Below are 15,997 nucleotides of genomic sequence, written 5' to 3'. Positions count from 1 at the left end.
CCCTCAGGGGGGGAAACTGAAAAATAAAAATAAAAATAAATGAATAAAATAAAATAAAACATCCTTCATCCAGATTTTTATCAACCAACAACATAACATTTATCCTAACTGGATGGCCTAACTCTCAAATAAATTTTGACCCAAAGTAGGACTTCACACACTACAGTCAATATTTACAAAACTGAAAGGTAGTCTGATGAATAATGATTAAAAAAGAATCTCAAACTAATTTATAAAACATAACATGGGCACTCATCTGGGCACACAATTCATTCACTCCAATGTATGTGTGTTGCCCACTTGCTTGTAAATTGATGAAAACGGCTGTGTTTTTGTTTTTAGGTGTCTTGGTCATATCAAATGAAACTTATAATTTGTTTTTTGCAAAATGTAGATTGAAACATTAAAGGTTGACTATGTAGAATTACAAGAAAAACAACAGAAAAAGAATTCCAGGAGTCGATTGCCAGACCGTTGCTAAGTAAAACGAGCCGTTGCTAGGGACTCCGCTCTGAACAGAGGACAGCAGAGGAAGACTGCTAAGCAGGATATATACCTTATGTTTCATTTTTACCGTCATTAACAGCATCATAAATGACTTGTAGCTTGTTACAGGGACAGTGGAGGCTCTCTGCCTTCCAAACCACTGCTGCTCAGAGCCTCCGCTGTCACTGCTCTCGTCAAGTTGTAAAAAAAAAAAAAAAAAAAAAAAAGGAACTCCGTAGCACCGAAAGTCCGCGACGATAAACGTGTTTATGACGGATAAGACTACACAAATAAACCCATCCTAACAAGTATATGATAAATGTAGACAACTTTTCCTTTTCTTTTACTTTCATACTGCAACAGTCATTGGATGTTTACTGAGGGCTGAGGGGTGTGTGCGGGTGTGTGTCTGCTGCGCAGCCTGTGAAATGGTGAATACACACACAGCGGAGGGAGGGATGAGAGGGAAGCCGACACTACTATATCGTGTGTGTCACTTTTTCGGCGGATTTTTCCGCTGGTGCAGATAATTTTGTCAACTTTTAATGTAGTAATTTTGTGAGTTTATTAAAATTTGCGTTCTCAAATTTTTTATTTGAGGGGGCAAGACATTTATTTAAGGGGGCTGTGCCCCCTCTTGCCCCTGCGTAGAGCCGGCCATGCTTTGGAACATTCACACATGGTTTCCTACACCAAAATGTATCTATTTATTCATTCTTTGTCTTCTCCAGATTTTGGCGGGTTTTACCTTCCCCATTTGTCATCCGATTCAAACCGTTCCAACTTCAAACTGTTCAGCTTATTCGGGAATAAGCGGGCTTCCCCTTGACACTTTCTAAAACATCCCAGATTTCCTAGAATTCCACGTTTTCCGGGACATTTTTCCCATTTAAAATGAACATCGACAGGTGGGTGGGTGGATAGACCAGGTGGGCCTTGTTATCTAATCACCTGTCAACTTTATTAGCAGTGTGTGGTGGTCCGAAGAACCCACTAGAGGGGAACCTCTACAGCCATTGTTCAAACTTTCACCATTTCCACATTTTTCAACTTATTCAAACCATTCCACCTTCCAAAAATTCCACCATCCTGGAAATTTAAACTACCTTATTTCCAAGTTAAAAAAAATTCCAGGATTTTCCACAATTCCTGGTTTTCCAAAGCCCTATTTCCCTCTTTTTACTGTCGACAATTCCTTCCACATATTTCAACGCATTTTAACCGTTCCAACTTCAAACTGTTCAGTCTATTTGGGAATCACAAACTTCCCCTTGACAAATTCCAAAAATTCCCAGATTTCCCAGAATTCCACGTTTTCTGGGAAATTTTTCCCATTTAAAATGAATTTGCCATTGTCGAGGGGGGCGTGATCTGCGGGCCTGCTGCGGAACGGGGTGTGCAAGGACCGGCCTCGAAGATAGCGACAGGTGAGTGGATGGCCCAGGTGGGCCTTGTTATCTAATCACCTGTAGGCTTTATTAGCAGCAGCCGGACGAGAAACCGGTGTTGGACTTGGAGATGCTGATGAGCGGACGCAGGAGGAAAATACGTTGTGCTGAAAAGCAGAAGCCTATAGATATTTATGAAAATAAAACAATGTTATACCCTGAATTCCAGGCTACCCTGGCAGTGTGTGCTGGTCCGAAGAACCCACTAGACGACAACTTATACAGCTATTTTTCAAAGTTTCACCATTTCCATATTTTTCAACCTATGGAAACCATTCCACCTTCAACACATTCCACCATTCTGGAAATTTAAACTACCTTTTTTCCAAGTTCAAAACAATACCAGGATTTTCCAGAATTCCTGGTTTTCCAAAGCCCTATTCCCCTCCTTTTTTCTGGCGACTACTCCTTTTACATATGTCAACACATTTTAACCATTCCAACCTCAAAACATTCGTCTTAATTAGGAAAAAAAAACAAGTTGTTTTTTTGAACTGGGGAAATTCCAGGAATTCCGTAATAACATTTCTCAATTCAACATGTTACTACTTCAACATTTCTCAGTCAATTTAATTAATTTCAACACCAACCATTTCAACTTATTCAGACTTTTTTACCATTTTCCAAAATATTCCTGCTTTTCCAGAAATTTCCCATTTTGGGGGAAATCCCCATTGAAATCAATAAGACATTCTTCAAAGTTCCACAATCCCCACATTTTTCATCTGAATCAAACTGTTCCAAGTTCAAAAACATTCCAGGATTTTCCAAAATTCCTGTTTTCCAAAGCCCTATTTCCAGCCTTTTTCTCGCGACTACTACTTCTACATATTTCAACTCATTTTAACTGTTCCGACCTCAAAACGTTCCTCTTAATTGGGAAAAGAAACAAAGTGGTTTTTTGAACTGGAGAAAAATTCCAGGAATTCCGTAAAACCATTTTTTTCAACATGTTACTGAATGTGTATGTGTGTGAATGAGCAAATGTGAAAATACTGTCAAAGCGCTTTGGGCTCCTTAAAAAGAGGTAGAAAAGCGCTATACAAGTACAACCCATTTACCATTTACCATTTACCATTTACTAAATCAACATTTCTAGATCAATTTCATTAATTTCAACACCAACCATTTCAACTCATTCAAGTTTTTTACAATTTTCTAAAACATTCCCGCTTTTCTCGAAATCCCCAATTTTTGGGGAAATCCCTATTGAAATCAATGGGACATTCTACAAAGTTCCACAATTCCCACATTTTTCATCTCATTCAAACTGTTCCAAGTTCAAAACAATTCCTGGATTTTCCAAAATTCCTGTTTTTCCAAAGCCTTATTTCCATCCTTTTTTCTGGCGATTACTCCTTCCACATATTGGAACACATTTTAACCGTTCCAACCTCAAAACAATCTTTTTAGTTAGGAAAAATATCTAACTTTTTTTTTTATTGGAAAAATTCCCCGTTTTCCCTAAATTCCAGGAAAACCGTAATTCCATTTCTCAATTCAACATGTTACTACTTCAACATTTCTCGACCAATTTGATTAATTTCAACAGCAACTATTTCAACTCATTCAGACCATTCAAGTTTTTTACCATTTTCTAAAAAAATCCCGCTTTTCCCGGAATTCCCAATTTTTGGGGAAATACCCATTGAAACCAATGGGACATTCTACAAAGTTCCACAATTCCCACATTTTTCATCCGATTCAAACTGTTCCAAGTTAAAAAAAAATCCAGGATTTTCCAAAATTCCTGTTTTTCCAAAGCCTTATTTCCACCCTTTTTTCTGGCGACTACTCCTTCCACATATTTCAACACATTTTAACCGTTCCAACCTCAAAACATTCCTCTTAATTGTTTTTTGAACTGGATAAATTCCAGGAATTCCGTAATACCATTCCGTAATACCATTCCTCAATTCAACATGTGAATAAATCAATAAATCAAACAATAAATCATTGTTCAGAGACATGGAAGCCACTGTCCTGTCAATCATTGGTGGACCAAAGAACCCGGAGGAGCAAGATTTCCAAAGCGTGTTACTACTTCAACATTTCTCAATCAATTTGATTAATTTCAACACCAACCATTTTAACTCATTCAGACCATTCAAGTTGTTCACCATTTTCCCAAATTATCCCACTTTTCCGGAAATTACCTTTTTTTGGGGGGTAAATTCCTATTGAAATCAATGGGGCATTCTTCAAAGATCTACTATTCTCACATTTTTTATCTGATTTCCATCTGTTCTAACTTCAAAATACTCCGGCTGTTCAGGAATTGTGTGCTGTACTTCAACAATTAGTCATTTTGAAGTTCGACTTCAGCATTAGAGCATTCACACGCGAATCCTTGAGGAATTGCTTCAGCTAGTTTTTAATGTTATCATACTTCTCACATGTATGATGGGTGCCAAAACCTGGTTTTATAATGGCACCAGTGCCGAAAAAGTGGCTATCTTTCATTTTGATGCTAAATTAATGCAGACAAAGCCACCTGAAACAGTTTGTTGGCGCACAGAGTCCGATGTTTTTTTAAACTTCGACACCTTTCCTTAAAAGTGGGTAGTAACATGCTACGTGTATCCATCCATCCATTTTTACAGCTTATTCCCTTTTTAGGTCGCGGTGGGCGCTGGCGCCTATCTCAGCCACAATCGGGCGGAAGGCGGTGTACACCCTGGACAAGTCGCCACCTCATCGCAGGGCCAACACAGATAGACAGACAACATTCACACTCACATTCACACACTAGGGCCAATTCAGTGTTGCCAATCAACCTATCCCCAGGTGCATGTCTTTGGAAGTGGGAGGAAGCCGGAGTACCCGGAGGGAACCCACGCATTCACGGGGAGGACATGCAAACTCCACACAGAAAGATCCCGAGCCTGGATTTGAACCCAGGACTGCAGGACCTTCGTATTGTGAGGCAGACGCACTAACCCCTCTTCCACCGTGATATCCTTTGCATTTACTTAAAGGGGCCAAAAATATATATATTTTTTCTACATTTAAAACACTTCCCTGTGGTATACATAACATGCGATGGTGGGTCTTTGGTTGAAATTTTGAATTGAATAGGTTTTACAGGCCAACTTCAAGCCACTTTTTGACTTTCTCTTCAGGATACGCCTGACCGAGCAGCATTTTAGCATGCATGTGCATGTACGAGCCAGTCTGCCCGACAACAAGAGCATAAAGAAAATATGAAGAAACTAACTGACTTAAACTTAAGACTAAAACTGAATAAAACTGGTAGACTTGCGCAGACGTTTGTTATGTCAAATTGACTAAGTTTTTACAGAACAACCTATGCCCCTGGTTTCAGCAAATGGAAGGTACAGTTCTGACTTAATAGATCCTCCAGAAGATCTTATCTTTGTCCATGTGATGTCAGATGAAACAAAATTGAGCTGTTTGGCCACAATACCCAGCAATATGGTTGGAGGAGAAAAGGTGAGGCATTTAATCCCAGGAACACCAACCCTAACGTCAAGCATGGTGGTGGTAGTATTATACTCTGGGCCGGTTGTGCTGCCACTGGTGCTTTAAATGGGACAATGAAAAAGGAGGATTACCTCCCAATTCTTCAGGATAACGTACAATCATCAGCCTGGAGGTTGGGTCTTGGGTGCAGTTGGGCGTTCCAACAGGACAATGACCCCAAACACTGCTTATAATTAAATTTCACATACTGATGTACTAAAGGTTTTAAGTGTTGTACAAACCTACAATTGTTTGGTAACACTTTAGTATGGGGAACATATTCACCATTAATTAGTTGCTTAAAAACATGCAAATTAGTAACATATTGGCTCTTAATTAGTCATTATTAAGTACTTAGTAGAGCCTTATTCTGCATGGCCTTATTATACAGCCAGTAAGCCATTAACTAAGAGTCTTCCCTCAATAACCTCAGAATTATTTCTTATTAGTAACCTGAACCCTAATCCTTATATGTTCCCCTAGTGACCAAATAACTCTAAATTAACTCTTTGTTACTTTAATAAGCAACTAATTAATGGTGAATATTAACATTAGCATATCAGTATGTGGAATTAAATTATGGAACTTAAATGTCACAAAATAAAAAGCATTGTTTTTTTTTATGTTTTCCTTTGTGTCATGTGTTTGTGATCATGTTTGTTTGGTTATTGTTCTCTTGGTTTTTGGACTCTTTGTGCACTCTTGTTTTTTTGCCATGACAGCCATTAGTTTAACCTGTCATGTGTTCGGATTCATGCACCCGTCACTAATCATGTAGTTATTATTTAAGCCTGATTTTACAGTTGGTTGTGCTGGCAACATTGATTGTTTCATGCTCAGTTCTGTCTGGTTATGTATCACTCTTGCTTCATGCCATGTTTACTGCTTCATGCCGTATCATAGTTCATGCTGCTCTGCTCTTTTCTGTCCAAGTAAGTTTTGTTTATTCACGTCACAATGAGCGAGTCTTTTGTTTCATGTCCATAGTTTTGCCTTTGTGGCAAATTTTGTTTCTTCGGCAAGTTTGTTCTCTGCCTTGTTTGCACTTTTTTATAGATACATTTAATCATGTATTCACCTTCACGCCATGTCCCGTCACCTCCTTTTGCATCTCGGGAAAACTATCTACGCAGGAAACTGCACCAAAGTCCACATTACGACACTTTGCAGTTTTTAAAATACCAGTTTGGTCACCAAAGTACTAATTATGCACAAGTATCAGTAAAACTGTTGCGTTGGACTCGGTCTTCTGCCGGTCACCTCCCAGGTTGGTTCGATGACACATAAGCTGGTTATAAATGAATCCCTGAGACATGCTGTTGATTTTGATATTTTAATACCAAAGCCTTGGGAGATCAATCTAGATACAACAATTCAATCGCATTGCCCAAATTGATCTCCCAAGGCTTTGGTGTTAAAATATCAAAATGAGCAGCTATTTCTCAGGGATTCATTTATAACCAGCTTATGTGTCATCGAACCAACCTGGGAGGTGACCGGCAGAAGACCGGGTCCAATGCAACACTTGGGGGCTCGTCCTGGACCTCTCTCTAAATGATTCCAGAACTCCATTATGTTCCACTTTCTGCCCGCCTTTTTATTTTGCATGAATTCCCAGTAACCTAGTGCAGTGTTTTTCAACCTTTTTTGAGCAAAGGCACATTATTTTTATAAAAAAAAAATACGGATGCACACCACCAGCAGAAAACTGTAAAAAATTAAACTCCACCAGGTTGTCGAGCTTTATTTTGAGTTTGCTGTTGTTTTCCTATGTGTAGTGTATTTAGTTCCTGTCTTGCGCTGTTATTTTACCAGCTTCACGCCTTCCTTTAAGTGCTATTCCCCGCACCTGTTTTATGTCGGTATCCAAGACCATTTCAGTCGTGCGGACGCTTTCTGTCTGTGTGGGGACATTGTTGATTGCCATGTCATGTTCGGATGTACACATGCTGTAAGTCTTTGCTGTCGTCCAGCATTCTGTTTTTGTTTACTTTGCAGCCAGTCCGGTCTACTTTAGTTTTGCCTATGCTTTGTTGCCGTTTCCTTTCCCTTTTTGTTTATTTTTGGTTTAGGCGTTACATACCTTTTTACCTGCCCGCTGTCTCCCGCTGTGGTCTGTGGGATTGCGACAATCCATCCTCGACGTGTTCCGACTTCTACAAAGCAAGGAACTACCTGCTGCCACCTACTGATATGGAGTTTTACATGGTTACCCTGCCGAGCTCTACACAGCACAGACACTAGACAACGGCACATTATTCGCAGATTATTATTATTGATATGCAAATAATATTTTTTGGACCAATAAGGTGAAGTTGCATGATTTCCCACGGCACACCAGACAATTTCAGTGGTTGAAAAACACTGCCCTCGTGGTCCCTTTACGTGGTTTCTCTGCACATTACTTTACTTCCAGACTGCTGTGCTGCCTTTTTTCCCCAATTACCGTAATTGTGTTCGAAAGCACAGCAAGGAAACACCGTATTCTTTTTCTTCTTTGTCTTCCTCGCTCCTCGTTACGATGCCGTTTTATCCCGTTCTTGTCTTCCTCCAGTTTATTTTACGACGGCCTGGTATTTTTTTACCTTTGTTGTGTTTGTACTTTATATTAACCTTTATCTTCCTACTGATTCCTCGCCTTCTCGCCGGTCTCATCGCTTTGGCTTTTTTGCGGAAAAGTTCTTGTTCCTATTCATTAAAGACTGTCTGACTTTCTCTGGATCCGACCCTAAACAAAACATTTTTTTTCCATGATTTCAAAAATGGAATTAGCTTTTCTGACGGCTTTTTTTTGCGCATGGCACATTACTATTTTGCATAACAACAACTGAGGTACTCCCATTAGGTCTTCCAAGCCAGTGTTTTTCAACCACTATGCTGTGAGATACAGTCTGGTGTGCCGTGGGAGATTATGTAATTTCACCTAATTGGGTTAAGAATTGTGCGGATGGTGTTCTGCTGACCTCGACTGCATATGTTGTGGATCGGTGGAGGGAATACTTGGAAGACCTCCTCAATCCATCCAGTACATTTTCCTATGAGGACGCAGTGCCTGGAGAATCTGTGGTGGACCCTCCTATATCTGGGGCTGAGGTTGCTGAGGTAGTTAAAAAGCTCTTCGGTGGCTAGGCCCCGAGGGTGGATGAGATCTGCCCGGAGTTCCTTAAGGCTCTGGATGCTGTGGGGCTGTCTTGGTTGACAAGACTCTGCTACATCGGGGTCGGTACCTCTGGATTGGCAAACCGGGGTGGTGGTTCCTCTCTTTAAGAAGGGGAAGCGGAGGGTGTGTTCCAACTATCGTGGGATCACACTCCTCAGCCTTCCCGGTAAGGTCAATTCAGGTGTAATGGAGAGGAGGCTACGCCGGATAGTCGAACCTTAGATTCAGGAGGAACAGTGTGGTTTTCGTCCTGGTCGAGGAGCTGTGGACCAGCTCTATACTCTCGGCAGGGTTCTTGAGGGTGCATGGGAGTTTGCCCAACCAGTCTACATTTGCTTTGTGGACTTGGAGAGGGCGTTCGACTGTGTACCCTGGGAAGTCCTGTGGGGAGTGCTCAGTATGGGGAAACGGACTGTCTTATTGTGGCGGTCCGCTCCCTGTATGATCAGTGTCAAAGTTTGGTCCGCATTGCCGATAGTAAGTCGGACCCGTTTCCAGTGAGGGTTTGACTCCGCCAAGGCTGCCATTGTCACCAATTCTGTCCATAATTTTTATGGAAATAATTTCTAGGCGCAGTCACAGCGTTAAGGGGATCTGGCTTGGTGGCTGCAGGATTTGGTCCCTGCTATTTGCAGATGATGTGGTCCTGATGGCTTCATCTGGTCAAGATCTTCAGGTCTCACTGGATCGGTTCACAACCGAGTGTGAACGACTGAGATGAGAATCAGCACCTGTCCATGCTTCTTGCCCGGAAAACAGTGGAGTGCCATCTCCGGGTTGGGGAGGAGATCTTGCTCCAAGTAAAGGAGTTCAAGTACCTCGGAGTCTTGTTCACGAGTGAGGGAAGAGTGGATTGTGAGATCGACAGGCGGATCGGTGCGGCGTCTTCAGTAATGCGGACGCTGTATCGATCTGTTGTGGTGAAGAAGGGGCTGAGCCGGAAGGCAAAGCTCTCAATTTACCAGTCGATCTACGTTCCCATCCTCACCTATGGTCATGAGCTTTGGGTCATAACCGAAAGGACAATCAGAATGAGAATCAGAAAAGTTTTTATTGCCATTGTTTGAGAACAGGTTCACAAACTAAGAATTTTACCTGGCGCGATCGTCCAACATAAAAAACATATAACAGAATAGAATAACATGAACTGTAACTGAGCTATCAGATCTTGTTATTGTTCATGTGTCTGATGGCCGAGGGAAAAAAACTGTTCAGGTGGCGCGAGGTGTGGGTCTGGATGGACCGTAGTCTCCTGCCTGAGGGGAGAGGGGAGAATATTTTGAGTCCAGGGTGAGAAGAGTCAGCTGTGATCCGACCCACACGCCTCCTTGTCCTGGAGGTGAACAGGTCCTGGAGGGGTGGGAGTTTGCAGCCAATCACCTCAGCAGCGCGTACGATGCGCTGCAGTCAATGCTTGTCCCGGACTGTGGCGCCGGGGAACCACACGGTGATGGAGGAGGTGAGGATGGACTCTATGATTGCTGAGTACCAGCATCTCAGTCGGCACTTTCAGTTTTTTCAGCTGCCGCAGGAAGTACATCCTCTGCTGGGCCTTCTTGATGAGGGAGCTGATGGTCGGCTCCAACTTGAGGTCCTGGGTGATGGTGGTGCCCGGAAACGGAAGGAGTCCACAATGGAGACGGGGGTGGGAGAGCCAATCAGGGTGAGCGGAGATGGTGGGGCTGTGACTTTCCTGAAGTCCATGATCATCTCCACTGTTTTCTGGGCGTTCAGCTCCAGGTTTTTGAGGCTGCACCAGGACGCCAGCCGGTTCACCTCTCTCCTGTAGGCAGACTCGTCGCCATTCGAGATGAGCCCGATGAGAGAAGTGTCGTCCGCAAACTTGAGCAGCTTTACCGATTGGTGACTGGAGGTGCAACAGTTTTTGTACAGGGAGAAGAGCCAGGGGGGAAGTACACAGCCCTGAGGAATACCAGTGTTCGTGGTTCGACTGTCCGTGACAATCTTCCCCAGCCGCACGTGCTGTCTTCTGTCCGTCAGGAAATCATTGATCCAACTGCAGCGGGAGTCGGGCACGCTGAGCTGGTAGAGTGTGCGCGTGACGTCACGGACTGTCAGGAAATATTAGCTCAGCACCAGTTACGGCTAAAAGTCGTCTCTTTTCATCGCATAATTACACAGTAATTTGGACATCTGTGTTGCTGAATCTTTTTCAATTTGTTCAATTAATAATGGAAACTATAAAGAACAATGCTGTTGGTGGAAAGCAGTGTATTGCAGCTGTCGTTAGCACTGAGACACAGCCGGTGTTTCTTTGTTTTTAACACAGAGCGGTCAAGCGAACATGTCTCTCTTCGTCAACCAGCATGTTTTTGGATGGGAAAATTGTGATGTATATCTTACCGGAGACGTCATTGGATTATTCATCCTCCTGCAGTAGCTGTTTAAAAGTTAGCTGTGAGTTTGGCTCCTCGGCTTCTCTCTGAGACACGGCGTGTTGACCGCAGCCATTCGACCTCGAGGTATGTCTTTACAATCTCACTAAAACACTATTAAAACAATAAGTATATAAGGGATCTTCCAGAATTATCCTAGCAAATGTGTCTAATTACATCTGAAACGCTCACACTGCCATCGCCCGGAGCCGTCGCTTTTTATTTTATTTAAAAAAAAAACATTTTTGTAGTCCTTCGCTATCAATATCATCATCCACAAATCTTTCATCCTCACTCAAATTAATGGGGAAATTGTCGTTTGCTCGGTCCGAATAGCTCTTGCTGCTGGAGGCTCCCATTAAAAACAATGTGAGGACGTGAGGAGCCCTCACCCTTGTGACGTCATCGTCTGCGACTTCCGATAAAGGCAAGGATTTTTTTATCAGCACCAAAAGTTGAGAACTTTGTCATCGATGTTCTCTACTAAATCCTTTCAGCAAAAATATTGCAATATCGCGAAATGATCAAGTATGACACATAGAATGGACCTGGTATCCCTGTTTAAATAAGAAAATCTAATTTCAATAGGCCTTTTATGATCTCCATAACAGGTTTAGCCAGTTTCAGTCTATGTCTGTATGAAGGGATTAAATGCACCATCACGTGATCTGATAGTCCAAGGTCAGCACGCGGGACTGCATGATATGCCTTGCTTACTGTAGTGTAACAATGATCCAAAGTCTTCTCCTCTCTGGTCGGGCATTTAATAAACTGCCTATACGTGGGTAATTCCTGGCTCGGATTTCCCTTTTTAAAGTCACCAAGCACGATAACAAGAGAGTCCAGAAAAGACCATTCCACATGTAAGATCTGGTCTGCAAGCGTGCGCTGAGCGTCACGCACTTCCGCGCTGGGTGGTATGTAGGCAGCCACTAGAATGAATGAAACAATCTCACGCGTTGAGTAAAAGGGCTTACAGTGAATGAAAATATATTCCAGAGCAGGAGAGCAGTGTTGGGATATCACAAGATCACATACGCAAGCGGCCAAAAATAGTTTCCTCTGCCGGGTTGCGGGGCTCTCCCTTACAGGTAGGGTGAGAAGCTCTGCCATCCGGGAGGAGCTCAAAGTAAAGCTGCTGCTCCTCCACATCGAGAGGAGCCAGATGAGGTTGTTCGGGCATCTGGTCAGGATGCCACTCGAACACCTCCCTAGGGAGGTGTTTCTGGCACATCCGACCGGTTGGAGGCCATGGGGAAGACCCAGGACATGTTGGGAAGACTATCTCTCCTGGCTGGCCTGGGAACGCCGCGGGATCCTCCGGGAGGAGCTGGACGAAGTGGCTGGGGAAAGGGAAGTCTGGGCTTCCCTGCTTGGGCTGCTGCCCCCGACCTCGGATAAGCGGAATAAGATGGATGGATGGATGGATGGATGGATGGGTTAAAAAAAATGTTTTGCAAGCCAAATGTGCTGTTGTTGAGTGTGTAGGCTACCAAGAACACGGCAGAGTAACCGTGTTATACTCTTCTATATCAGTAGGTGGCAGCAGGTAGCTAATTGCTTTGTACATGTCGGGAACGTGGTTTGTCGTGATCACAATATGCAGAAGGCAGCGTGCAGGAAAAAAAAGTATCTAACGCTTGATCCAAAAAAACAGAAGGTGAGTGCCGCTAAGAAAAAGACATTGAAGCTTAAGAATGGCTATGCAAAACAAAACTAACACCGCACTGGCAGCAAGGTAAACAAAAACAGAATGCTGGACGACAGCAAAGACTTACAGCGTGTGGAGCAGACGGCGTCGACAAAGTACATCCGTACATGACAATCGACAATGTCCCCACAAACACGGATAGCGTCCGCACAACTTCATTATTCTTGATGCATAAGACAAAGCAGGCGCGGGAAAATAGCATTCAAGGAAGACATGAAACCGCTGCAGGAAAATACCAGTCACAGAAAAATACCAACGAAAGTGGAAAAGCCACCAAAATTGGAGTGCAAGAGAAGAAGTAAAACAGACAGGAAAACAGCAAAAAACTCCAAATAAGTCAGGGCGTGACATGACAGGTGGTGACAGTACACCTACTTTGACACGAGAACTATAATGATTGGTTATGGCTTAAATTCATATCCAACAATTGCGACAACAACTTTTTATTGTCAATATCGGCAACAGAGTTTCATTTTTTTATGTTTTCTGCTTTCCGTTTTATGTTTTTCAATGGAAAAAAATGTGCCTTGGCTCAGAAAAGGTTGAAAAACACTGTTCTAACCCCACGCACTTTTACAATCAACATCCCCAAGTTAATGCCTAAACTCCGTCCTGGAGATTAACCAAGATAGCTGCAGATAACGGAAATGGCGGCGGTGCAGGCACTGTCTTCAGCAGTTACTTGGCAGGCGCCGGCTAAAAACTAAATTATGGCAGATGTCCAGACAACAGCTGGAAGAGACCAGACGAATCTCTGAATAGCCCATTGGTTGTGCCCGCGGGCTCCAATCCCATGGACCTGGATATCTAACACTGGACAGAATGATGTCTTAAAACATCTGTGATTAACTGTTCCAAAAACAAATATTGAAAATCATCCTTAATTAAGATATCTCACATTGTCACACGCAGAGGTGGGTAGAGTAGCCAAAAATTGTACTCAAGTAAGAGTACTGTTACTTTAGAGATTTATTACTCAAGTAAAAGTAAGGAGTAGTCACCCAAATATTTACTTGAGTAAAAGTAAAAAGTATGTTGTGAAAAAACTACTCAAGTACTGAGTAACTGATGAGTAACCTGCTTGTTTAATGATTACAGCAACAAATAATGCACAAAAACATAAAAATTGCAACGAGCAAATTCAGAGCCAGGAATATCTCTTAAGCAACTAAAACAATAATATATATTAAATAATAATACATTAAAATAAAACAAATTAAGGCACATTGAGCCACAATAACTTAACAGCACCATAGGCTCAGTAGACATTCATTCATTGATTGATTGACTGAAACTTGTATTAGTAGATTGCACAGTACAGTACATATTCCGTACAATTGATCACTAAATGGTAACACCTCAATAAGTTTTTCAACGTTAATCAATTACTTAATTAATGACCAAGTCGAGGTGATCTACCTCATATATACATATACATGCACAGTGTATATATATATATATATATATATATATATATATATATATATATATATACAGTATATAATTTATATTTATTTAGTTTGCCATTTTTGTTTACATGTTAAAGCTGTTCTAATGAATATTCATGCATGTTTAACACATAGATTCCTATGTTTCATGAAGTCAAGAATATAAGTTGGTGTATTACCTGATTCTGATGACTTGCATTGATTGGAATCAGTAGTGCTGATAATGTCCAAGTTTTCAAGTGAGGGAGAAAAAAGTTCCTCCTTTCTGTCTAATACCACATGAAAGTCGTCGGTTTTTGGCATCTTATTTGTCCAGCTCCCATATTCATTTTTATACACTTTACAAGAAATACATTGGCGGCAAACTCCGTAGCTTGCTAGCTTGTTTGCGCTGGCTTTCGGAGAATCTTATTTTGTTAGCACAGGCTCGATGGAGCGGCACTTTTATTGTGAAGACAGGAACTGTGCGATCAGTCTTTAGGCTTTTGACGGGAAGTACGGTTGAAATAAAAAGTGTCTTTTTTCCTTTACACTTTTGATTGATTGATTGAAACTTTTATTAGTAGATTGCACAGTACAATACATGTTCCCTACAATTGACCACTAAATGGTAACACCCCAATAAGTTTTTCAACTTGTTTAAGTCGGGTTCCACGTGTGACGGTCATGTGACCGCCTGACTCTGTTTGATTGGTCCAACGTCACCAGTGACTGCATGTGATTGGTGAAACACAGGCATGGGTAGATCCTACTTTGAAGGTCTGTCTGACAAACCAAAACAAGCATTAATAGATCGATTAAAAAAAAAGTACCGAGTAACGAGCTGAATGTAGACAAATGGAGCGGAGTAAAAGTAGCGTTTCTTCTCTATAAATATACTCAAGTAAAAGTAAAAGTATGTTGAATAAAAACTACTCTTAGAAGTACAATTTATCCCAAAAGTTACTCAAGTAGATGTAATGGAGTAAATGTAGAGCGTTACTACCCACCTCTGGTCATACGCTAGTCCAAAGCTATTTACCGTAATTTTTGGACCATAGGGCGCACCGATTGTAAGGCACACTGCCGATGAGCGGATCTAGTCAGGTCTTTTTTCATACAAAAGGTGCACCACATAAGGCGCATTAAAGGAGTAATATTATGTTGGTTTTTTTCTGAATTAAAAACCCTATCCTGTGGTCTACATCAGTGTTTTTCAACCTTTTTTGAGCCGAGGCACCATTTTTGCATTGAAAAAATCTGGTAGGAACACCACCAGCAGAAATCATTAAAAAAATAAAACTCAGTTGACAGTAAAAAGTCGTTGTCGCAATTGTTGGGTATGACTTTATATCATAAACAAGCATGCATCAGTATAGCTCTTGTTCCAAAGTGGGTGTGCTGTCACCACCTGTCACATCACACCCTGACTTATTTTTAGTTTTTTGCTGTTTTCCTGTGTGTAGTGTTTTATTTCCTGTCTTGCGCTCCTATTTTGGTGGCTTTTTCCCTTTTTTTTTGTTTTTTTCCTGGCGCAGTTAATGTCTTCCTTTGTGCGATATTCCCCGGATCTACTTTGTTTTAGCAATCAAGAATATTTCACTTGTTTTTATCCTTCTTTGTGTGGACATTGTTGATTGTCACGTCGTGTTCGGATGCACTTTGTGGACGCCGTCTTTGCTCCACAGTAAGTCTTTGCTGTCCTCCAGCATTCTGTTTTTGTTTACTTTGTAGCCAGTTCAGTTTTCGTTTCGCTCTGCATAGCCTTCACTAAGCTTTAATGCCATTTCTTAGGGACACTCACCTTTTGTTTATTTTTGATTTAAGCATTAGACAATTTTTTTTACCTGCCACCTGTTTCCTCCCCTCCAAGTAAGATTGCATCC

General features: G+C 41.8%; 1 protein-coding gene across 1 annotated transcript in view; it reads right to left on the bottom strand.

Annotated features, from left to right (window-relative positions):
- sorcs3a (sortilin related VPS10 domain containing receptor 3a) overlaps nt 1-15,997 on the bottom strand; it is a 614,798-nt gene that overhangs the window by 108,963 nt on the left and 489,838 nt on the right. The window lies entirely within an intron of this gene.

Source organism: Nerophis ophidion, linkage group LG01, assembly GCF_033978795.1.
Source record: "Nerophis ophidion isolate RoL-2023_Sa linkage group LG01, RoL_Noph_v1.0, whole genome shotgun sequence".
In the NCBI taxonomy this organism is placed as follows: domain Eukaryota; kingdom Metazoa; phylum Chordata; class Actinopteri; order Syngnathiformes; family Syngnathidae; genus Nerophis; species Nerophis ophidion.
This window is presented reverse-complemented; position numbering and strand designations above follow the sequence as displayed.